The sequence below is a fragment of the Seriola aureovittata genome, chromosome 6 (genome assembly GCF_021018895.1).
Source record: "Seriola aureovittata isolate HTS-2021-v1 ecotype China chromosome 6, ASM2101889v1, whole genome shotgun sequence".
In the NCBI taxonomy this organism is placed as follows: domain Eukaryota; kingdom Metazoa; phylum Chordata; class Actinopteri; order Carangiformes; family Carangidae; genus Seriola; species Seriola aureovittata.
In genome coordinates this window covers 20,576,509-20,603,344 of record NC_079369.1, presented here as the reverse complement: position 1 = coordinate 20,603,344, position 26,836 = coordinate 20,576,509, and the positions used below count along the sequence as shown (strand labels likewise).

Genomic DNA, 26,836 nt, shown 5'->3' with positions numbered 1-26,836 from the left:
TCCTCTTTGAAAAATAAGCAAAAGAGCAACATGTGGTGATGTTGTATTAATAAGCTGTTGTAGCTCCTGCAGATACTTTAAGTTTACTTGTTTCTTTTTTCTGTATAATTCTGTAACCTTTAGTCTTTCCTCCAGCTGTGTTGTCTCAGTGTGTGTAGGTATGTGAAGGTATGTGTCAGGATGAGTGTCAGGAATGAGCAGAGACAGTACAGGTTTGTGTGTGTGCGTACACTCTGTGTCTATGTGTGCGTCTCAGACAGTGATAAAAGGCCTTGCTCTCTAGACCTCAGAGTAACCCAGCAATGACAAATAGTTTCCCTCTCCCTTCCTCTCATCACTGCCCTCAACCCTAACTGCGAATTTCATCTGCAAACAGCTCGATTCGATGGGCAAATGTTTGTCCAACTTCGAAAGGGTGTTCAGGCTGAATATTTTTTAAGTAAATGTTTGCACAGTTGTTTCTGCTTTCTCCATTTTATTTCTCTGTGTTGATCTCTCCATTTTGGTCTTGTTTTCTTTCCTCTGAGTAAAAAGAAAAAAACTCTCATTCAAAACTCTCATTTTCTCTCAGGGTATTTTATAGTCATAATGAAAAGCAGTTTCATTTGTTTTAAGAGTTTACTCTTTGCAGGGGAGTCAGTCTCTTCTCTGTGTTGATTCTTACAAGTATAGAGCACAGATGGTGTAAGTCTCTGTGGAAAAACAGGCTTGCTCCTTCTCTGTCCCCAGTGTCAAACTCAGTGGCTAGCTTTCCAATGAACAGATTTTTTACTGCTCACATCTAATAAATATTTAGGATTAACTCAATGAAACGATGCAAACACAAATGAAATGTATTTAATGGGCATCCTGTCCGTTGGAGGAGTTTCAATAGGGCACCGTTGAGGTGTGAAATGGCTACAACAGGCAATATAACACTCACATGGTTTCTCTCTCGCTCTCTGTGTCTATTTGTCTCTCGTTCACACACTCTCATACATGCACATACACAAGGAAAAAAAGCACCTAATATTTTCTGTCAGCAAGATTGTGCATACCCCCAACCTTCAAATAATTTACTGCTGTGTGTCTATAGAGTGTTTGGCACAAAAGTGTCACTAAATCTCAGCCCTCAAAGTCAAACGTCAGGTAAACCACAGAGAAATAATGTTTATTTTCTCTCAGCCCTGGCCCTGTTCTTAACCATGCTGTCAGTGCACCAGGAGCTCATATATCTCACAAATTCCCCCATGATCTGTACAAGTAGCCTTTGAAAAGTGACTGGAAAAAACACACAACAGCTGATTCTTTATTACTTGTAAGTCCTGAAACAATGACACATAACTTTTTCCCTATACCATAGAACTATGATAACATATTAGTTGCCACTCATTTGAATAAGCTGTCTGATTCACTGAAATAATTTTTGCAACACTTGATACATGTTAAAGTGTACCTCGCTAGCATCTCGTCATGTACAAAATATCTGTGTGTCCCTTCCAGGCCCATTCATCTCCCTCAGTTACAAGCAGCATTTTTTTTTTTTTAATTTATCACTGCTTTGTTGTAACTTTCCTTCTTTCACTGCTAGCCTCATCGTGACAGCCACAACAGGACTCACCTTCAACTGTCCCCAAAGGACACAGAAACAGGAAAGAGTGCTAAATCTAAAAAAATCTCCTCCATTTTTATTTATTAGCTTAGTTTACTGGTAGGCCAATAGGGCATGCCATAGGTCTAGCTTTTAAGAGCACCCTCTATTGGACAGCAAGGCAAACTACTTCAAAACAATGAGGTGATTATAAACTCTGAATATTAAATTGAACAGTTGAAGAGTTTTGAATAAAAAGTGACAGCTGTAGTGCAGACTTGTAATAACTGACACCAGGCTGTAACCTATACATGTTTGCCTCCTGCTACCTCGAAAAATGAAAATGGATTGAGATGCGTTTCATTATTGAAATACTGACTATAATAGCACTTGTTAAATATTGTTTTTTGTGTGATGTGTTGGACAATGAAAACCTGATAAACAGTGCTTGTTTTTATTTTCACTTTCATTTGGGCTTTAACCCAGTACTTAAGACTTTTTGAATATAAGAATTACTACCAGGCACCTTGGTGGCCTAGAGGTTTAACATGCTGACCATGGACCACAACAACATTCAATAAAGCCCAGCCAGGGACTTTTGTTGCATGTGCTTCCCCGTGTCTCTCTTTCTTCCTTCCCTGTCAACTCTCTAGCAAAAGGCATAAGATACAAGTACCAAGCTACACTTTATTAGATTACTATCTACATGCTGCTCAGCATCTGTTTGTGTGTCTAGACTGTGTTAGCATGCATGGGCGTGTTTTAAGGTTTGTATTTGTGTGTATTTTTGTCTTTGAGACACACACACCAAACTATTCTCTTGCTCTCTAAATGATTATGTCTGCTTGTGCTTAACCCCCCCCAACCCTATTCACCACTTTAATAGAATTTCTCAACCCATTCAACCCCCTCACTACCCATCCCCATAGTCCAAACAGCCTGCCCAATTTCGCTTAAAACCCCTATATCATAAATGCATTTACACAAACCCACACTATGGAAGAAAGAAAGGGAGAGCAACGGACAAAAACAAGCAGGTGGATGCAAACGGCTCTAGCCCACCCACAGCCCACCCTCCACCACTGTCACACATACTTTTTTCAGCTCTTAAAGATTCACAATGGGGCATTCTCTAATAACAAATCATTTCTTTCGGAGTATGCTTTTTAATCTGGCCATGCTTGACAGGGCCCATCCTTTCCGCTGAAGGGAAAGACCACTTAGAGGCCAGGCCAATAAGGCCCAGCAGCCCTCTGGCCTGACTGGGGTGATTTGTCAGGCCCCTCCGGCGTGCCTGTGGTGGTCACACCGATGAATTTATCCCAAGGTAAATGGAGATAGCCCTCGCCGGCCGCAGGCCCGGCACTCTGATTACAGGCCCTCTCTTCGAGTTGCATTGATAGATGTTGCTTGTGTTTATCTATTTACAATGCTACTAAATCTGTGAATACAATGTAACATGGGCAGAAGGGGTACAACTCAGGGGGCTGAGTAAGAGAGGGAGCGAGTCCTGCATGGTTTGATTTATGCTATGCTATGCAGAGCAATAAAGAGGCAGCACAGATGAAAGGTCTGGGATGAAACAGCTCGGTGGGGTGGAGGTTATGGTTTTGCATTGGGGTCGGAAAGGCGCTAGGATGACTCTCATGCATTTCTCTCAGTGGGTGCTGTCCACCATGCCATAAGAATAACAAACACTCAGCAAAAGGAATGAAAGGCGCATTTCAGGCACACAGGGTGAAACAGAATGTACTTTCGCGACAACAATGGGGAGCCAATCGGAGATGCACAGTGGTGAACATTTATCCCAGCACTCCCACATCTATGGTGAAGAGTAATTCCAGCCAGGTACAATCACTGGGACAGCTCTGGTTCAGACAGCCTCTTCCATCTCATTCCCATCCAGCCAACTTAAACCAGCTGTGCTCCACAGCCTTGTAAAGAAAACCTTAGATCGCAGCTCTGATGAAAATTAGTTGAGTTCAAAGGAGTAAAATTAGACATAGAGTAGAGTTTTTAGTTGCTTTGTCCGTCCAAGTCTTTGAACTAAGCAGCAATGATGAAATCACCACTGAGATTCTAAAAAGGGACTACAAAACATGGCAAAGTACATTCAGCTGTCAAGATTCAAACTACAGCAAAATCATCGCCATCATCAAGAGAAATGCTCTGAGTCCCAGTTTTATATTTTGTGTGTATAGTTTCAAGTAGGGATGGGCATTTTCAGTAATTTCAATATTGGAGTACTCTCATTACCTTATGAACAAGTGATCGATTACTCGCCAATTATATATATAATAATATATAATATATAAAGAAATATGGGAGGTCCGACTTCCCGACTTCCCGACCAAGCCTACTGTTTGGCTGTCGGAGAACATGACATGCAAGTTTAACGCCACATATCTTACACTGCGCGTTATTGACGTCTTTTTTATCAAAGTATTTCCAGACATACTTTTCCTGGTCACGGCTGCTATGGTGCACGTAGTGAAACCCTACTTGAATAATGACGTCAACAATGAGTACTCGTACCCATCCCTAATTTCAAGCATGCAAACAACATTTCCTCTTCTTCTCTGTGAAGTGGTTAAGCAAGGTCACGCTATGGTCCCTCTGCCGAGGAGTAGAACATCAGGGCTACCTTACTTAACCTGCTGCCACCATGACCCTGACCCAGGAAAATTGGATGGATGGATGGAAAAAGGTCATTTGCAAAGGATAATTACTGACACTAGGTTAGAATACCATGTACAGTCATCAAACGTGAGAAAGGGTTTGCAGCATGTTCATTACCCTACAACTTGAGTTGTAGAGCTGAGTTTTGCAGATAGTAAATCCTTTTATCATTTTCAGTGTCACATTATTACTGTGTTTGACCAGAACCGCTGTGGATTTCTACCTGAAGCAGTGATATTACATTAAATACAGATTGTGTACAGTCCTTCAGCATATCCATGGTGAATGACATGAATCCAAGAAGAGGTCTATGGGATGTGTGTGAAACATTATTTAGAAGTTGTTTTATTCAGATCACAGAATATTGAAGGAACACCTCCTCACTGACTGAAAGGAATTCCTCTCAATCCCCAGGGGACAGTGATAACCCTGATAACCCTGTTGTACCAATATCATTTAGGCTCATTTAGATCCAGTTGTCACACCTCAAATCTACCAAGATATAATAATCAAACTTCATAGTCATCAACAGTGGCATCATCGTCAGCAGTAATAGCCACTGGACAGATGATTCTCTATCAGTCAACAGTGGCTCCATGATTTTCGATCTCAACTGGCTTGACCGCTATATGCACAGGAAGCCCTGTTGTTCCTAACCACAGTACAGTATCCCCTACCGTACACGCCCACACACCCCAACAACCCCCCTCTTGCCCCAACCTCTTTGAAAGCTTATGTATGGCGCTCTCATTGTTTCCTCAGCCTATTGAGGTAAAGATAACTGTGGGTTGTGAGAGCACTGAGTGATTATACATCAGTAAAATCACAGGGGGTATATATCACTGCCACTGGGACACACCCACTGGAATGAATTGGGTCAAATGAGAGCAGTGCATCGGGCAGGGCACATTGACAGTTACTAATGCACCTCCCATGGCCACTAATAGGGGTGTACAAATTGCCAGAGGTTTGTAAACTTTGCCTGTTTGGGGCAGGTGCAGATTGCAGGAAGCTTTGCGGTAGTGATACAGGTAGGTAACTGAATCAACACTTCAGCAGTACCCCATGATGAAAGGGTTGGACTCTATTCAAACAAAGAGGAGGGGAGTTCCTTCCATAAGCATCCGTCTCACCCACAAGACAGTTTAGATGGACTGAGACAGAATAGAGAAGATGGAATGTGGGTGAAGACTAAAAGGTAGAGGAGAATATACCTGAAATGGACTTCATCAACAAGAGGAACCAGACTTGTAATACATATAAATGGACAATTTCAATACCATTACACTCTTTCTCCAACATTTACCATATTTTAGTAGCATGATCTTTGTTTAACCTTAAACAAATGCCTATAGTTGAAAATCAGTTTTACCATACCGTCCACAGACATTGCGGAACCACACAGAAAGGTAAAATATTAAAGACAAATACCCTTTCCTTCAAAATGTATATCTGCATATTAGGGATGGAAATCAAGAATGGCAAAAATTCTCTCATCGATGCAGGCATTTTTTTTCTGACAGTTGCACATCGCAAAACAATCTCATGTGTTTACGCTGCTGGAAACTTGCAACAAGAAGTTGTGATGGAGAAGAAGAAACAGCCCAAAGCATGGCAGTTATCTTTACAAAGGCCCTACTCTTTTCAAACTAACTAATCTTTGGCCACACGCCTGCCTGAGTTGCGTACGCTGCAACTGACTGAGCAGGGATTAGACGCCTCTCTGCCTATACTCTACTGATAATCTGCATGTGAAGTATTTATGGGATATCTGTAAATTGTAGCTACAGAAAATAACTTGGGTTAAACTCTTCCCCCCTAAGCTGCAGGAGTCTCTGCATGCACATCGGTCACACACCGTGCCAACCACCACCACAAGTAAATTATCAACCTGTTGGAAACGCTAGTGGCTTCATTTCATAAAGAAACAGTGCTAGATGTGATGTCTGTAAAATAGTCATTTCAAGGGTGCAAACACCTGTATACGCAACATGGGCTGAAATTCCAAGAATGCGATGTATTTGACACATGCATGAGTGCCACTTCTTCCAAACAAAACAACACCTTACAAAGGGTAAATATCTAATGCTATATTAAAATTAGCACCACACAGACAGGCTTAGCAGACATTACTTTGACTAAGAAAACCTAAATAAAAACAAATACTGTTCAAATATTTAAGACAATAAAACAGTTGCACTGAAACTGAAAACCTGGATAGGCTTACTTATTCCACTCAGAAAATTGATCAGGAATCATTGAGGGAATTAATAAAGAAAAGCACTGATAAGCAGAATCGATAATGGCATTGGTATCAATAAAATCTCAATCAATTCTCACCCCTATTGCATATGTATCTAATTTGTTGTGGATTTGGTTGTGTGTAAATACAAACAGCTAATAAAGTCACTTCTGTCATATAAATAAATGAAACCCCAAGTTCATCAATATTTCAATCAATACACAATAAACGTTTACTTCTTGGTCTTCTAAACAGGCCGTAGGAAATTGAAGCAGCACCATTTTAGTAAGTTATTGTTTTGTGTTGGTTTGTCAAATGTTACTAAATAATGAGCATGGAAGGACATAACTAATGTCTATCAATTATCTGATGTGCGAATATTCAAGTAAAAAAAAAAAAAAATACTTACAGTACAATACAGTTCCTCTCAGGAAAGAACTATTTTTGTTTTCAACAATCCTATTATTGGGAAATTAATGTATATATCTGTGGAAGCTGAGCTGTTGCAAGAGAAAACAAGTGGAGGCTGAGGAAGGAATGTTACACCCTGCTCTCTGATCCTGCCACACCACTCAGTTTGTCCTCCCTTGGACCTGTTGTCTTATCACACTACAACACCAGAAAACACAGACATGCCCAGCTTGCAAAGGCGCCTCAGGAACAGAGGGTCATCAAAGCCACACAGCTATTTTATGTTTTTGAATTTACGGTATTTGAGTCAGTATGTGTGATGCTGTTTGAGTGATACAAAAAGAAAACAAAAGCAGAAATATTATATGCAAAGAAAAATTTGCAAACCAACAGTCATCTGTATATCAAAGAGAAGGAGGTAAGACGTACACAATTTACTTTTATATTTTTATGTCTTAAGAGGCACAAAGTATGTGTGTAACTCCTAAATACAGTAGGTGCATAGGTCTGTAGATTTGTCTATCTGTATGTGTGTGTAAGGGCTAAGATGGGTCTTCAGAGTCACACCTGTCTGCTGCAGTTTGCACTGAGGCGAAGGGAGGCACAACAGGCATACAGTGTCTATACAGGCCAGTGCACCTGGAGAGAAGGACTTGATGGCTGAATGTACATAGAGCAACAGGACATAGAAGGGAATATCTAAATTTTGTTTTCCCCTGCAATCAGCTGTCTAATAACATTGTATTATTAAAGTTTAAGTATCATATTTCATCAATTACAGCCAAATATTTTTACAGTGACTTTAACGCTTTTGAACACAGTACCACCTAAGTTTTCATTCTCATACTGCACCACTGCCTAGAACAACTATTATCGCTTTATATCCATGGGCACTAACTGGTATAAAGAAATGCAAACCAATATAAATTATCATATAAGCCACCATATAAATTACATATGACATTATTTACTCACTTACTGGGATTCTAGAGTGTGTTTACTGGCCATAATTCCATAATTACAAATACACAGTAGGTCTGTTCAACTACACTGGTAATACCATGTTAAACCATAAACTGGAGTGTAGTTATTAGGCTTTAATTCTGTGTTTTAGCTATAATAAAGTGACCCCTTTGCTCACAATTTCACTATACATTGTAGTTTGAGCAGAACAATATATAATAGTATTGAACTTGACTATATCTTTATATTGATTTATGAAAATCAATACTCTTGAGTAGTCAATAGACTGTACTGCCTTTGCCATTAAGACTGTTTAAAATAGCCATTCATAAAGTGACTGTGATTCAGAACATGTAATCAATGCAGCCACTGCAGACTAAGAGGAGACTCTCAAGGTAATGCAGGAAGTACTCATTCTGTTCAGTCTAACTCTATCTTCAGCTATGTACCAGTATAGTGTGACTTGGCCTGTGGCTTGGCAGTGGATCGACACACTGAAGACCCGTGTGTGTATGTGTATATTTGTGGGTGTATGTGAGTGTACGAAGCTGTGACCTCAGATGTGTACAACACCTGTGTCCACTAGGCGTTACGACGTTGCACTAAAGACCTGCAGCTGCTAAAACCGTCTCTCTCTCTCTCTCTCTCTCTCTCTCTTCATTTCACTGGGTCACACATGTTTACGCACACACACACACCTTCATGTTGCTCATAAGTATATACATGACATGTTAATACTGTATGTTTACAATATACATGCATACATCCTTCTACCTCTTACACATCCAATCACAAAACTCTAGTGTATTTTCATGGCAAAACACACATTCCCAGTCCATGGTGTTGGCTACTCACACACATACAAACACACAAACACACACACACACACACACACACACACACACACACACACACACACTCTCTCTGCAGGATTATGACATGTTATTAATTGCCGCCATTATCAGCGACAGCTTGCCCGAGAACTGGGCCCTTCTCTGGGGGCGTGAGGCCCAGCGTCGCAGAATACAAAAAAGTGAGAGAGAGAGGGAAAGAAAGAGACACAGAGAGGGAAAGGGCACATTGAAAGAGGTGAGTGAGTGATGGAGGAAAAGAAAGAGGAGTGTGAGACTGCATGAAAGAGAGACAGAGACAGTGAAGGTGTAATGCGTCACGCAGCGCGATGCAACACTCTGCCCAAAAGGGATTGTGGGATTGTGAATAATTTATCAGAAAACATTTTTCTTGGTCCTTTCCACAGACTCACAAATCCTCCCTGAGCTCTCTTTAGCTGGGGCTGGAGATAATGTACCGTGTGTGTGTGTGTGTGTGTGTGTGTGTGTGTGTGTGTGAGCTGTAGAAGGATAACAACTTCTGCCTTACACAGACTAAATGGACATCTCCATAGCAACATACATGTACATTGGTGAATTACATTTGTAAACTCCTGCACAAAAGTACCCACATGCTGAACCTGTACAACACAGCCTATTCGTGTCACCAAAATGTTATTGGATGGTGGATCACACATGGTTACAGAGCCATCTTCTGTTCACACTTTATGAAAGCAAAGAAGATGGCAATTCATAAACAAAGACATCATCAAACTACCAATCTCACAGCTGAATCAGCGGCACAGAAATCTCTGAACCTCGTCACATGTTCACTGGCCCGTCAGATCTTTTCCCTGCTCATATGTAGAGCGAGAGAGAGAAATTGATTAGAAGGAGTTTGAAGGAGAATTCGATTGTCAACAGCGTCCTGGCATCAACTCCCCCAGCCCATTCATCTGTAGCAGCAGAAAAAACAGTTACGTGAACTGTCACACCCAACTCTACTGTTAATTTAAGGTAATTAGCAAGCGAGTGATTCCCAATACATCATGGTGCAACTGGCAGACTCCACAATATTTCACAGCCAATCTGTTACCTTTGCAGCCCCGCCTCCCTCCCCCTCCCCCTCCCTCTCTCTCTGATTCTCTCATTTCAGACACAGTAACTACACATGCAAACACACATATCCCTGCTGACAAACACCAAAACACACACACACTGACAGATACTGACATTCTCAGACAGGTTGATGTGGAAAATGAATGTCTTTTGTGCTATTTCAGCTCTCATAGTTACCTTCCTCACAATGTACTAGCATGCCAGCCTAATCTTATACTGTCATAGGTGTTTTAGTGTAAGTTTTTATTTTTTTCTAAATATAGGTTCAGACACTGAGACACTTCTCCATAGTGTATTGTCGGTAGGTAAATAATATTTTGGCCATCCTTTTACAGGGACTACACTGAATAAAAATTTATTTTTCAATATATAGCCACACTTTGTGATTTCCACCTTATTTTCGACATGCTATGTATCTAGATTCACGACACAGTCCAATGTACTACACTTCATACATGAGACTATAAACACTGTATTTCACTAGATTTGTAGCTAAATTAGCAAAATTAGCTTTCTACCAGGCGTTGGTGCCATTAGGAAGTATAAAGACAGTGTGATGGGCAAAGAAAAGGAGAGAAGGAGAAAAACCACATTTGAGGGGCTGGTTAACATGCAGAAAAGGTGTCAAAATAACAGCTGCATGCTCCAGGGCATCACTTTCATTTCTGACTAAACAAACAGATGTCACATGTGTACTAAACATACCACTCCTTGGCCACAAAGTCTTTTAACTTTCTGACTTCAAAGATGATGACCTAGTGCTTAGGTACGTTTGGTTTAGGTTTCATGTCTGAGAGTGTATGTTTTCAGAGTCTGTGTAGTTGTTAATTTGTGTTTGAGTGAGTCTGTATATTTACACACAATAGCAAATACTGTACAAAAAAAGTGTGTTAACAACATCCAACATCTGGTTTGTATTTACTTGTATGCCTCAGATTTTGGAAACAGGACAAGTGATGTAGAAACAGTTTATATTCCAAGATACTATCAATGAGTTTTTCAATCAAGCATATTTACTTATTTACATTTACTTATTTTTTTTTTACTAAAAAAAAATGTCTTGTAAAAGACGTACAATAGATTATAAAGGCAGACCTACGATTACAATTGAAAACTGTCATTATCCCTGTATGAGAAGGGGATTCATTTGGTGCCATGTTTTCTCAGTGACCATGGTAAACTTTTTGCCATTAAAAGTGTAGCATTTATGGTTTACAAATGTCTTTGCCTCATGTACTATTGAGCAAGAAAATGCTTATTTTCTTGACAGCTTGTGAAATGTATTGATCTCAGAAGTATGAGAGTGGTACTGAGAAATACAAAGGCATCTCTGATTCTTTTATGTACTGTAAATCTGCTGCTACCATTTGAAACAGTAGCTGGGCTAAATAAGACGTGTAAATGCCCAAAAGAGGGTGCAGTGCAGCAGTGGCACCGCTCCAGAGTCATCAAGCTAATAGTTTTATTATGTCCAGCATGCTGAAAAATGGCAGCACATTACTTCTATGTTGAACGATTGATAGAAAATCAACTATGGAACCAATAGTTTCATGTACCAACAGAAATTTGGGAAGCTTTGTGCTTTAATATTGTTATAGTTAAATCTTATCTATGGCTCTGCTCAGTTTCAGACAGTAAGTGAACTAGCAGGCCTCTCTCAGACAGAGCAGCTGGGGAGGTGTGAGACTACTTTAGCTCGCTGCACCACATCAATCTCTTAGAAGCTTTAAGACATTCACACAGTTGTACACCCACATATGCATGTATCACACTTGCACTCATTCATACACCTGCCATGTTCTATAAAAGTCCCATGTTATAATAATGTAATGGCTAATAGTTTAAGTTTACAATGGCCGTGGTATAAATAGCACATAATGGTGTAAATAACAAATCACAAACCATGGTACTGTTAATATACTAATTTAAAGTAAAGTAGTAGTGGCCATAATATTATGTGTCTATAGACAGATACATGGTGGAATTACAATGGGTGCATATGCATGCCTAACTGAATGATATTTTCTGTGCAACTGGATTTACACCTCCTAGTTCCATAAAGCTTTATTTGTAAGTATTGTGGTACTGTGTCTCTCTCATCAACACAAAATATTTAAAACAAACTTTGTACAAATTGTACAAACAAAGGAATTTATTGAAAATGATCAGTTTTAAGCCGCAAACCAAATCCCAATTTGGAGCCAAGATTATTAATCAGTTTCACTAAAAACAGAAAGTGCAATACTGAAAGAAGTGGCCCGAGAGGACAAGAAGTTACAATTTTCAAGAACCAAGCGCTAAATACAGTTATAGTAAAGAACAGGACTACACAATTACATTCAAAGATGCCATGTAGAGAACTCTCATCAAGTCACCAAACACCAATTGTCATCCAATGATCACAAAAAAGTGGGACTGACTGTTAAGGACAAACAGGAGGTATATGGATAGATCTTTTTATACTTTTTTGCCTCCCATCATTTGCTTATGAGCAGTCTTCAATTTCTCCTTTAAGGTTGCTTCACTGTCATCATGTATGGGGCCTTCCAGGGATTCTCTTGATTGTGCTGGTGTGTGATTGTGTGTGTATAATCAACTCTACCTTATTGTGTGGTTAGCAAACACAGAGAGAATACCATAAACACTCACCCTCCTTTGCGTCACCGTGGTTTGTTTCCCGAGGGCATGGCACTGCATTTCAAAGGGGTGGGATAAATATCGTAGAGTTTGAGTGAGACTGGAACGTGGGGTCCTCTAAGGTGTGGTTCCTGAAGAAAGAAAAAAAAGAGAAAGAAAAAACGGTTTTGTTTAAAATTATTCAGCTGTATACATTGCATTGTAAAACATCTAGCTTTGCTCTTAATTTGTTCTGATTTTTATTTCATTTTATTTATTCATTAAATTACTTTCTTTTGTCAATTAAATTTCCAGAACCTTACTTGAGGCAAATTTCTAATACAAGGTCAGAATATTGATAACACAGGAATGAAAAGAGTATTTTTCTGCTGGTACAGCAGTGGAAGAGTCGATATTGTCACTAGGCTGCTTTTTGGCTTGTCCTGATGTCTAATTAGACTGTTAAGAGCCTGTAGAGCAAGTTAAGGTTGGGTGGCTGAGCAAGGCCCCATCTACTTTAAACACAGTGACCACAGTGCCTTCCTCTGCCTCTGAACTTTCGCTTTAAAAACAGAATAACTGGCTTTTTTGCTTACAAATTGGGGACAACCACCGGGTCTTGGTATAAAGCTGGCTTAGCTTTCAATGAAAGCACTGTGTTTTGAGTTGTTTTGATGCGTGTTCAACCTATAAGCTTCAGATGCTCCTTTGGAAAAATGTTCATGATTCTGCAGACTTTTTACTGGATACCTCAGTTTGAGTACTTTACACACAGTATTGTATTTCATTTTTAATTAACTGTCATGTTACCTTGAGGTTTAAGATGAAGCCATGCTGAGAACATGGGACAAAAACTATGAAGATCAGCAAAGCAAATCTGCCTGAGCGCCCTGCACTGTCAAACTAGCACCTTGGAGCATTTGGTGTATTTGGAGAATTTCGAGACGATCGCACTCAGTTTTTATCAACATTGCCTCAGTGGAAGTGAGACAGCGAGAGACACAGAGGGAGAGATTGGAGCAGTCGCTGGGGTCTGTAACAATCTTCATCTGATTTGTTTTTCCTCCTCTATCCTTACTGCCTCTTCTATCTTTCTCATTGTACTTTTTCTGTCTGAGTGAAAATGTGAGCAGACTCAGATCATCAGGTTGCTAGGCAACGCTGGCGGTGTGGAGGCACGTAACATTGGGATCCGGGTCCTGTTTTTGTTGGGTTTCAGTGTTCTTCTCATTATCACTTTCCTGTTGGTTGTCATTCATCCTCTTCTCTTTCTGATTCTGTGCCTTTTATTTTCTCTTCCTTTTCTTTTACTCCATTTCTTTTCCCTCCTTTCTGTCTGTATGACTGCACAGTGGAGATTTCCGTGCCTAGAAGATGTGCAGTGTCTCTAGCCAGCAGGAGCAGCAGCAGCCGTGAGCATTTATCAAAGCCGTGCTCCGTAATGACCACTCAGCAGTGGGGAAATTGAGCTGACCCCGAGGCCAAAGCTGTTAGAGGGGACTGGTGGGAAGGCCAGCAGGGTCAGGCCATCCTTGTCCCACCCACTTAGTGGGCAGTTAGCGCTGAACCATTAGTTTACTGTTTGGAGGCCTCACAGCTATCCCTTGCACAGTATACACACACAAATATGCACACATACACACTCGGACTCACACACAATGTGGACAACAGCCCCTCCGCCCAATCTTCAGCACTTCAATGTTTACCTGACACAAGTTGTAAAAGGAAAAGAGTCAAAGAAACCGAGGGGGTAAACTTTGTTGGCTGCCAGTAAATGCTTAGACTTGGCATTATCAGGAACCATTTCTCTGTTGTTGTACTGAAAGCAGGTCAAGACAATATGGGCAAAGTAAATGTAGCTTTATTTTACATTTTCTTTAAAGGATTGGGTGTTCAGTCCAAGTGAAAATGAGCCACAATATGCTGGGATTAACACTTGAATTCAAATTTGAGCTGATACTACATTGCATGAACATTGTATGTTTAGTTATCTAACAGGGTGATTCAACATGTTATGACCTAAATCTGAGTTTCATCTACATGAGAACACTGACAGGATTTGCACTAGTTTTAGTCTGTCTTTTCCATTTTGCTTTTGGCCCATTTAATCTGTGGGTGTGTCTGTGTCTTCTGTAGGGATAAACTGGAAAGGTAATGTATGGAGTATACAGGCCCTCTCTCACATACATACACACATTGTCTCACACAGGGTGAATCCCCTGTGACGTCTGAGTCAGATGGAGCTCAGTGTGTGACAGGCTTTCCAATCTTTTCAGACTCTTTATTAGCATCACCACACCATTTTTTTGTTTCACATGCAATGAACAGTTTTCTTCATGAACACTCAAACATGACAATGCACATATTTGCATGGGTAATGTCTAATCACTCAGTCCTTGTAGATCAAACCTTACATCTTTGACACCTATTTGCTTGACAATAACAGTTTCCGTTTCAGAAAGTTAAAAGAAGTGTTTAAAAAAAACAAATTAGTGATAAACATACATAAATAAATACATACAAAAAAAAAAAGAATGAAATTCATTAATTTTTTATAAACAAAAAGGTGATCGTCTGTAGTAGCATATTTGACCTTTGTTGGTCTTTCTAGATACTGTGGAGACATGACAATTGCCAGAGCTCGTTAATGCCGGGAAGCTGCACGGAGACAGATCACTGGCTCTAGTTAGCGTTATTTAACTCAGCTATGTCTTCAGGCACTTGCTGACAACAGTCCAGGGGCTGCCATGGGGTAAAAAACCGCAGGGGAGCCGCACACACAGACAATCAATATGGACGCAGATGGGAAGAGAGGTGGGGGCAGAAAAAAAAGAAGAGCTGGAATAGTCATTTTCGCTTGAGAGGCGCTCCCTTGAAAGCCATGAAATAAAAATCTGAACTTTAAAATTGATAAGGATTGATTTCGCTGACACGGGATCATAACATACACCCCTTTGGAGACTGGCAGTGTGAGGGCTTACAGATGCCTGGCGCATAAAGGAGAATGGGGAGGACGTAAATCTGACTACAGCACAGCAATTAGCCTTTTACTGTGGAAAAGATATGGAGAATCTTTACTGTTTCATCAAATGGCATTAGGCACGCTCTCGGCCTGGAGGTTTCTGTGGGAAGACAAATGCTAGAATAAACTTGTTTGGACAGATGGATTGGATGGAATTCTTCACAAAGTTCACTATTTTCCCTCATAGATCCATATAGATCACTAGCAAACGGTTAGTTCATTTGTGGCTTCTATTAAATGTCACACAGTGTTTGAGCAATAAGTACAGAGATACGCTCACCCTAAATGACATTTTCAACAATGTTTTCAAAGACGAAGTGTGCTGTCAGATACAGTAGATTCTGAGTAAGTTTATCTCAATGTTCATGTGATAGCTGAGTTTATGGGGGGGGGGGCGCAACATGGAAGCTGTTCATATAATGAAAGTAGATCGTCGCTGTTTTCATAAATATTCATTTGCAGGCCCTCTAATCATGTTATGAATCTGAAAACAACATTGTTTTTTAATTGCGCTATCATGTATCCTTTAAAAAACAAATATTCAGCCCCCACTATGCAAATTAATTACTATTCAAATGAGTACCATAGAGCGGAAAAGATGATTAGGTTGAAGAAGAGAGAACTTGGTGCTAATTCCTACTCAGATGAGTGATTGGGAGGAATGAACAGGGAGGTCTTGATCAAAGCTAACATTGTAAGCTAACATTGTACTGTATGCTGGTGAGCAGATGGTGAGCCATAAATCCTCACCCAGGCTCTGACACATATTAGCATTTAGTTAGCAGCCCACAGCTTGCCAGCCATTTAGGTAATATCTCCATCAGATCACTTTGGAAATGGTGATGGAGTGAGTTGGGGGGATTTTAATGCTTTCCACGACTGTATTGTGCTTAGTTAGAGGGAACTCTGACTGTGCCATGAAGTGTTGCTGTTTGCAGCGGTGGGAGACTGCATGTGTTGACAAATACGCTCATCACTGCCCATTTAACTGCACAAAGCTTTCACTGGCACCAGCAACTTGCATACCATCATCATTTACTTCAAGTGGATACACAAAATGCCAATATACCTGACTCACAATGCCATGGATTGGCAATAGCTTTCACATCATTTCAAAATGTTTATTTAAAATATGTGTATTTTTCACATTTTGAATTAAAGTTGGAAGTGACCTTAATGGGCCATTCAGAGCCCATAATCATGAACAATTTGGTCGTATAAATATACTGACTGCAATGTTTAAGTGTACATTACAAAAAACATACAGTATATACTTATGCAAATACTATATTTGTTTAGCAAATGATTAAGCTAGTTGTGTAATGCTAACAAGCTTTCCATTATGCTGATAAGATTTATTATTAAATTGAATGCCTTTAAAAACACCAACATCTCTAATGAAGTGATAGCTGTCTGAAACAGCAGCCTCAGTCAGCTGCTGCACCCTGATGAGACATGAAATTCAACCACTGACAGAGGTCTTCAATCAAATAATCAAATCCTACAGTGAGACTATTACTGGTATTTGACATCCTGGATTTATGACAAAATCATATTCCATATGTTGTAGAGACATCAACAGACTGAAAATGTATTTTCAAGTCATCTGTCATTTCTGAGGGGAGTTGATATCACTGAACAAGTGCATGTGTCCCAAAGCCAAGAGACTACACTCCTGACAGAGATCAGAAACAGTTTGTTTCTTGCTGCACAAAGATACCCCATGGTGACCGATTTGATGGTTTAGCTTGCCGTGTGGACTTAAACATTTCCAGCAAACTTTTTTCATTCTACCAAGCTGGAGCAAAGAGCTGAATAGTTTCTCTTTTTTATTCACTCATTTTTTGTTTTGCTCTGTTTTTTGTTGTCCATTACCAGATAATTTAAGGATTAGATGTGCTGTTACTGAAGCTACAGCCAACTTCCCAACATTTTTATTATGAATTTGGCTTAAAATACTGTGTATGCGAGCAAAGAGAGTAGGAGACAAGCAAACAGATAAAGGGCTGAAAGCAGCTGACACTAAGCAGAATTCAAATAGCCTATGATGTGTCCCAGACATAAAGTTTTGACCTCCTCTTGCTATAGTATAACATTCAGACCCCCTAACAGAGGCCCTTTCAAATCTTAAAGACATTCTTAACAGATATTTCAGTCTATTATTTATATTATGTTTGGCTTCAATTATGGTTTTGTTTCCATATAACCCCGAAACATTTTTATTCCTTATTCAGCTGTCACATTTCTTCGACACCACGAGCACCAGTATCACACCCCATCTTTTGGTTTATGGCGGCAGATCTCTCCTTTAGTTTATTCTTGGTTTATGAGTTTGGCATTTAAACTGGGGATTGTGCTGAACTAATATAGACACTAATAAGAATATATTTATATTATCAAATCTTGTTCACCAGAAAAGTAAAAAGTTTAAATATTGAATGATAAGGACTAAGACTATGCAGTAATATGCATGCATGCATTGCAACACAACACAGAAGAAATGCTCTAAACTCACTTAGTGACACTCACACACTGACAGATAGAGTGAATGACCCTCCTGCTGCATGGATTGGGTTGCAGTGTGTGAGCTGATAGTGAAAGGGCAACAGCAGTGAGAAAGAGCGAGACAGAGAGTGCAAACTATGTGTAGATGTCTATGCATGTGTGTGTGTGTGTGTGTGTGTGTGTGTGTGTGTGTGTGTGTGTGTGTGTGTGTGTGTGTGTGTGTGTGTGTGTGCGTGCGTGCGTGCATGTATGTGTGTGGGGTTAATTGCGGTTCAACGGTGAGGAACAGCTGAGAGAGCTCATATATGGCACAGAGGAACAAGCATGGTGACAGGCAACTTGACAACACAACCTGTTTTATGGTGACAAGTGTCAAGTGTGTGTGTGTGTGTGTGTGTTTGAGAGAGAGAGAGTGACGGGGGAAGAAAGTGTGAGAAAGAGAGAGTGAAGACTGTGCTAAAGAAAGGCAGGTGATCAGTGAAGTGCCTGTCTGCCCACACAACATGTTCACACGCCTCCTTTAAGAATAGCAAAGAGTCTTGGTAAGCAATTTCTACACCAGGGGTGCTGATCGGGAGGATTGTGTGACGTTGTGTGTGTGTGTGTGTGTGTGTGTGTGTGTGTGTTAGAGAAACTGAACAGAAAAGAGGCAAAGAAGAAGTTGACTATCCTTCACCTGTCACCTAAAGTACCAACAGGAAAGGGATCTAAGAAAGATCACTGACTGTTTTCCTCTTACCCGTGAGGCTTAGCAGGGAAGACAGCAGCCAAAGTGCGGTCTACTTTACACCAGGTTGCAAAATAAGTATTTGCCTGGCTTTGTGTGTGGCTCTGCCAGAGTTGCAGCTGTGTGTTTGTGTGTGTTCTTGATGCATAAGCACGGGTTCAAATCATCAAAGCAGCACTCCTCAGCTCAGTTTTCAGTAAGCAGCTAAAGGTTAGACTTATGTGTTGCTACTTACAGTAACACACCGAGACTCCTTTACACCATATCATTACCACTACAGAACTCACCTGTCAATCACACCAATCGAGTGAAGCTCGAACCTAAATATATTTTCTCCATGGTAATTCAACATTTTTGGTGAGCAAATATCATTTTGACATCTGATCTAATATTTGTAAAGAACAAAGTTCATACCACCTTAATTCAAGTTTATGCCAAGCATCTAAAACAAGGTTCTCTCAAATTTTTTGACAGCTGTTATTAAATCAATTTTACATTATCTTTCTGGTCTTACCCATTTTTTCATCTGTATTCTCTTCAAATTCTCCTCTGATTAAATTAGATTAAATGAAAGAGCTTTATTTATTGTAAAAAACTTAATTGAATTTTTCTAGCTGCAACAATTAATCTGCAACTATTTTGATAATGAAATACTAATTTCACTAATTTTTCAAAGCAACAATACCAAAGAATTTGCTGGTTCCAGCTTCTCAACTGTGAGGATTTTTTCTTTATCTTACATGAGAGTCAATCACGTCTTTGGATTTTGGACTGTCGGTTGATCAAAACTAGCATTTTAAAGACATTTAACGGACTCAATGATTAATCAAGAAAATTATTGATTTTAATTGACACTGAAAAATTTTGTTAGTTGCAGCCTGAAACTTTTTATCTATTTTGGTGTTACATGTTTTTTTATACGTTATATGTCTTATATGCTGTTGCTATCTTTAACACATTTCCGTAGTACTTTTTTTAAATTCTATCTCCCTAAATTCTTTCAACCCTTTCTTGGTTAAATAAATATGTAAATATTTTACCACCCAACAGCAACCCACACTCATGAAAAACAACTTGAAGTGTTGTGTGTTACAACCAGAAATAGGCCTGTGACCCATCCTGGGGTCACCAGCCATAGTTTAAGAAACGCTGACTGTCAGTGAGTTTAAGACCTTTTTAGCACTCATTGATGTAGCAGAAGGCTCCACTGTGATAAAGATACGAGTGAAAGGTTGAAAGTGCCTCTGTTGTCCTGTGTGTTCTCAATGAAGTGACGGTCACGGAAACTTATTATAGGATTACACCTGGTTATAATTTGCCCATTATCTTATTAGAACTGACTGCAACAAGAATACAGTGAAAGTCCTTCATTGTAGTCCTCAGCCGTAGATCATTTTCTTTTGTGTAGTGTAAAAACATTGTGTAAGCTCTGTATTGATCAAACCCCAATACAGTATGTACTTATCTGGGCATTGCACAAGCTAGTGTAATGGAACAAAGCAATTGTAAAGTTTTAAGAAATTAGTGTTTCAACTTGTTATTATCATTTTCCAAGCTGTGTATATAAATAAGGAACTAACTAAATAATCAAGACCCTAAGAGATGGCTTGCCTACTGTTCTGCTATTTTTGTTACATGAAAACTGAAAATTGAATTCTTATCACCGTTAGCATTTCAGGCATGACTGGGATTCAAATTGGCAACATCTCCTCTTAGGTTCTATTTTCAGGGTATATTTTAAATCAAGAACCACGCTCCCACCGCCATCCAAATGAGGTCTTATCAAATCAAATGTCATAAGAAATAACTATGATGATGGGAGTCATATCTAGTATTTAAAGTACTTCTAGTTTTCATTCTCATCAAATAGTTTGCATTGACTAGTCGTGCAGCAACTGCCGTGGACTGAATTCAAACCGACATTGATGTGGTATGCGTCTCAGCATGCTGAGCCACCAGGACGCCAGATCTGGTCTTTGAAGCCATCGTGGGTTCCCTGAGGCCAACAGCAGCAGTAGCCAGAGGGGTATCAAATGTGTTAGAGCTGCCCCACTAATAAGATAAGTGGGTTAATGCTAGCACTAGAGGTTTGCCACTCATCTCAATCTGTCGTGTTTAACAGTCTCACAGGAATAGCTCTCAAATTTAAATGCTGGACGGCTGCTGATGGAGTGGTAGTGTGTGTATTCTTTCTGATTGTGAGATGGGTGCAGAGCTGTGCAAGTATATGTGAGTATGTGTGGATATGTGTTTGTGGGGAGTGAGCATGGGTGGAAGCAATGTAAGACGCTGGCTAAGTATCATGGAACATCAGTTGACACTAGAAAAATACAGCTGCCGATAAATCTCCGACAACAGCCTCGGACTCAAGTTACGCTCCATGATTTATCGGAGTTGTTCCTTTTAGACTTGCCATTTGGGAGCCACAATCTCTGTAGGTCATTTGTACAACTTACTTTTAAACTTTAACACTACTCAAAGTACAAATGTAGGAAGAAGGAAACCTGGCCTTTCCATAGATGAAAGCAGCTGGATATCATTTATCTGTTCTCGCTCTTTTTCCCATCTGAGGCTCTTATTTCATTCTCCACTCTAAAAATTGTCTCAAATAATCAATGATTCAGCTTGGATGTTTATATTTAACCACTGTTGTACCAAATGGTTGCTCTCAAAATGTCAAGTGTCTGTTTGAAAACTGGGCTTAATTGGAATATGTGTGCTTTAAGGTGCAAGCTATTACTCTCATTCAGTCTATATTGATCTGCAGTTCCAGCACTGATGAGTTCTGCAACATGTTTATTAGATAGAGAGGGATGTGTTGAGACATTACACCTATTTTCTTTGATAAACATTTAATAGAAAAAAAGCCTGGTGTCCCGACTGTTGAGAGTAGTATTACATGCGCTGATGCAGAATGGGTTTTAATCTGGCGCACTACTGGGGTTGTTGCATGTCAGCAAATGTCTACAGAAAAACAATGATTTAACAACTTCACTAGGAGGAAAAGCTTTAAATAACCTAAATAACCTAGCTTTAGATGACCTAAATGACAAAATGAAATATGAGAAATTTTCAAAAAATTACTGCACACTTGACAACTAAGTGTGGCTAAATTTAGACAAACTTTCATAATAATACCCGACGCCCTGAACATGGTTTGCCTTCATTGCACACATTTTGGCACCAAACTACATGTCAATGCATCATTACTCTAATTATATTCATGCTGTTCCATTACATCACTCACCACACAACCAGCTTCATAAGCAAACAACAGGTGTTTGTAATCAAATAACAAGTGTGATATCAACAAACAAATTAAATGCAGATCATTCTGGTCCTACATTTGATTATAACTATTTAGATATAATAAAATCTCAATGATTGAGGTACGTTTTGCAACAGATCAGTTTTATTTCATTAGATCTCACAATATTTCTTGGTATTGTACAATCACTGTCAGGAATGATGCATCATGGCATTTTTCATAATGACGTTTTTGTTAAATGTTACTGTTGAACAACAGAATATGAATATGTATAATCTGACTCACCCTGGATTCATGACAGGTAGTGTACTGCATCGTAGCTTAATGTTCACACTAATGTCAAAACACCTAACACTGTTTATATGTTGACAAACATAATAATTTAATAAAATGGACATAATTGATTTCCATTTGTCCAATTCATTGTTATAATCAGCTTTCAAATGTTTTTCTCTCCCTGCTATGTTTTCATTTTCACAAATAAAAAGTGCTGGCATAAATCACTACACTGGCCTTTAGAGGGCACTGAATTTGATCTTAGCTTTCCCCACCCGAGTTTGTTTGCTAACGGCTGTGTGGACACCTCATACTCTTAACACATTCAAATTCCCCCCTTCACCCCCTCGCCTCCCATCTCTGCGCTGAGATAACCTGGAAACCACTGTGCAAGTCTGAGGAAGCTGGCACTCCATAGTAAGCACCTCAATTACAAATGTTATCAGTCCCAGCAAAAGAGAGAGCTTAGCACTTGTGTCTGTTTTTCTCATCAGCAGTGGTGGTGCAGCAGCAGCTAGAGGACAGGGGAGATGGGCTCAAGAGAGACAGGGACAGCAGTTTGTACATATGTGTGCGCTTGTGTGAGTGTGAGTGTACGTGTCTATCCTCTAAAACCCGACCCCACACCCTCCCTTAAATACCCTGTCGCCTTCGGTGTTTCTTTCTTGCTGTTCCTCAGTATCTTGACTCCATGCCCTCCGCAAAACCTTAAGAACCCAATCGTCTCAAATTCAGCCCACTGAAATAATTAAGGGGTTGCATGCCGCCAAAAATAAGGGTGTGTGTATTTTTGAAGTGGGGAGGGGACATGTTTGGAGTCTCAGGATGCCAGGGTGCCTCCGGCTGGGTTCAACTTGTTAGGAAAACTGGGTATTGCCTTACACTTCCGTTGACATGACTGCAGTATCAGTGGTGGAGGGGTGTGCGTTAGGTGTCAGCCACCCCTTGGCTGAACCCCCCCAAGGATGTGCATGTTTACAGAGGTGTTCTCACAAACATTTGCCCAGCGCAGCACGACAGACAGGCCCCATGGGCATGAAGACATGTTTACAATTATCTTGCATTTTGTACACCATCATGAGCACAAACAGACATGCTACATTTCGAGGCAATATATTAATCATAACAGTGAGTACTGTGTTAATTGTAATCATAGTTACAGGAATCAACCTGAGCTCTTTAAAACCTTTGAGTGTAATGTAGCAAGCAACAGAAACCTGTCTGTTGACTTATCAGCCGTTTAGACAAAAGACAAACAAAAACATGTTTCAGGTACCAGTGAGACAATGAACCCAAATCCTGAAAGGCTGGTTAGAGTTTCAAGGCTTGCCAGACACTAAAAGACTGCAGAATTGTGTATAACTTATGAGACAGGATTTAACAACTCAAGAAGATGTCAAAGTTGTCACAGTGACAATCATTTTATCCTCCGTCACAACAATCACAAGGCAAACTGAGAAATACAGCATTCACATTACAAAGTTATCCACCAGGAATATCTCCTTGCACATATTTAAATCAGCCAATGCAGTGCCTTGCCAGATGATGCTGCACTTGCATTGCACAAAAGTAGAGCCAGGTTTATCTCTTGCCAGAACCCCCTGCGATGGCACCAAAATTTTCCAATGCAGAAGCCTCACTGAAATGAATGAGGGGGCTGTGATTTTTCACAAGGACTTGCTTACATCTTGTGTTTAGGCATAGGATATACAGAAGCATATTGTAACCATGCGTAACGATGACTTCTTTCTGTCTAATATACCCTACAGATTAACTGCACCCACCCAAAGCACACAAATGTGTGGGCTACCTGCTCCTAAAATGAAAGGTCAGTCAAGTCCCTCCCTCTCCATGTAATGAGCATCCTATAGGTCCCTTGACATTCCAGAAACGATGTACAACACCTCCAGTGCACAGTTTTTTCAGAGACAAGGTATCAATGAATAAATGAATATGGTCAGAAAATGTAACAGATGTAAAAGTTTTTATGACATGGATATAGATTAAATTTTGTATGATTACAGTGTATGACTCAATGCTGGAGGGTAAAGAAATCAACATTCATTTTTTGAAAATTCGGCTATATTTTGATAAGGAAAAGTGAGGGGCAGACTGATCGCCTACAATGACCTCCTCTGTACTATTCAAAATGCCTAAACCTGACACCAGTTTACAAATCAAAACAAATGTAATAAAAACATACTACACACCAGTATTCATGTTGAATACCAGATATGGACAGTGAAGAGATACACAGACATATTGCACACACATACGCACACACACAATTCATAAGCATGCAGACTGGGGAGCAGGCGTCCTTTTGTTGGAGGGAGAATGGGAAGTGTGAAGGACGTGACGAGAGAGATAAGTGTCCTCCAGGGCCCTGAGGTTACCCTAATGGTGTCATACATCACCACTCACAAAGCCATGCAGAGCAAAGTTGTCAATGCATGAATGCTGCACTATTACTATCAGCCATTTTAATCATGGCACCTGTCACTGCGCTAATCAACACCATAACTTCACACTGGAAATCACTCAGAAAAACTCTCTCAAGCTGCTGTGTACCAGGAACTGCATACAACACAGGCAGTAAGTTACACAGAGGGTGAGGTGAGGGGTTGTGGCTTTGTAGTGCATCATTGCCCTTGTTTAATGGAGGCTTGCCTTTCCTAAGCAGTTGTTGTGACAATGCTAAATGCTGCTTTTATGAACGTGCTAAAAGGGTTTTCCCCCCACTGTCAACAACCCCCAACACACAAACAGCCTGTCCAGTGTGGCCTCCTGGACAGACACACTGAGAGTCCTCAGCACCATGTGACTGTTTCCTCCCTGCCCACACTGATGCAGACACTAAACTGGAAAATCTCATATAGAGATAATTACCAGTCAGAAGCACACTGAATGTTTTTTTTTTTTTCTCTACAAATATTCTCATGGACATATTGTATCTTAACGTTCATGCTGTTAGACTGCAGGTCTTAATACAGCTTCCATGATCACAGTTATCTCACTGTTTGTAGAGGCACAAAAAATGTCTCATGCTATTCTATGGCAATACAGAAATGAAGTCTGACTATAGCCAGTACAGCAGATGAAGTTTAGGCTCATCGTAACCCTCAGTCAAAGCTCCTTGAAACATACTGAATGGAATATAAAAGACCATAAAAACCCGTCTACTGTGCCTCAATTACAACTTCATGTCAAACTCTGTGTCCAAGTGATATTCAAGTGATGTTCAAATACAAACCAGGGCACAGAGGAGGCACAGAAAAACAACAAAGTGAGCAATACACAAAAACACTCACTCAACACATTATTGCAACACAAAATTCTAAAACTAAAGAAATATCCTGCAGTCAAATGTGGGTATAAAAACATATAAAACAACATAACGGACAGTGTAGCGGGGCAGCATTTCTTAGTTGTTCAAATAAAATGTGTTAGTAAACCAAAGTTTGCTAACGTAAAATATGCTAATGTTAGCCTTAACTAACGAGGCAGATACAATTCCTGTTTGTTTTGCACCTATTACCCCACACAAGGTTAACTTAGCTAGTTAACGTTAGCTAGCTTTTAAGGTAGCTTACGCTAACTAAGGCTAACGTTAGCTAAGTTAGGTCTACACATGTGTTACATTGACACAAAAATAACATTTGTGATATTACTCACCAGTGTTGCTGTTGTGATATCTCTCTGTAACGTGAAGTACCGGGGAAAAATCTGAATATTGATTCCGCAAATACTCCTGTTGACCGTTGCAAAAGGTCCTGCTGTTACTTCCAGATTAACTGTACCGAGACACTGATTATGAACTGACCTAGCCGCATACAAACTACCTTATACAAACTACTGTACCTATAACACAATCGGTTTTACATGGCGTTTTGACTTGTCATATAACCCAAAACGCACAGGTGTAACTAGTAACGTTAATTAGATGTCCCATGCTAAGCTGGCGGCACTGTGCTTAAAGGGTCAGTTCACCCAAAATTACAAAAGTCAAATATTTTCTGATGGTGTTTAGTCATGTTCGTTTTGCTTGTATTTTCCCATGTTTTGGGATATCCATTTCTGAGATTTCTGGAGGTACATTTAAAATATTTTCTTTATTGTCTCTAGTCACAGAGGAGGTGATATCCACTGTCAGAGCTTTTAACTGTAGATAACAAACAGTGGCATAGCACAAAACTCGGAGCCCTGTACATCTGCAGTGGGCCCCCTTCCCCTTTTTTGACACATCTACCATCACACCTGTACAAATTCCTGAATAAACATAGTCACATGTATTGTTTATTATTTTTTGATGCGTAAGAGGTTATAAATTGACATTAAACATTATAACATATTATTTCAGTCTCAGTTTTTTAGGTGTTCATTATACCCTGAGTAGAAGAGAAGGTGGACGCCATTTTACTCTGAGGTTCACCGTATTACTGGGTTTAATAATAAAAGACAACTGAGGCACTGGAATACGGTTTCATTCGCATTATTACGGTGAATTAGTTTACTACAAGTGCTAACTCTGTTGCAACGAAGGTTAATATTGTTTTAGACTCAAGAAATAGTCTGTCAATCGTATTCAACCAACAGCAATCATGTAAA

At 39.8% G+C, this 26,836-nt stretch overlaps 1 long non-coding RNA gene across 1 annotated transcript in view; it reads right to left on the bottom strand.

Annotated features, from left to right (window-relative positions):
• Window positions 1–26,314, bottom strand: part of LOC130171129 (uncharacterized) — a 50,248-nt gene extending 23,934 nt beyond the window's left edge. Inside the window, exons 1-2 of the long non-coding RNA XR_008828081.1 lie at window positions 25,904–26,314; window positions 12,464–12,582 (exon numbers count right to left, since the gene is read on the bottom strand). This is a non-coding gene — a long non-coding RNA (uncharacterized LOC130171129). The remainder of the gene's footprint in view (window positions 1–12,463; window positions 12,583–25,903) is intronic.
• Between the last annotated feature and the right edge of the window lie 522 nt (window positions 26,315–26,836).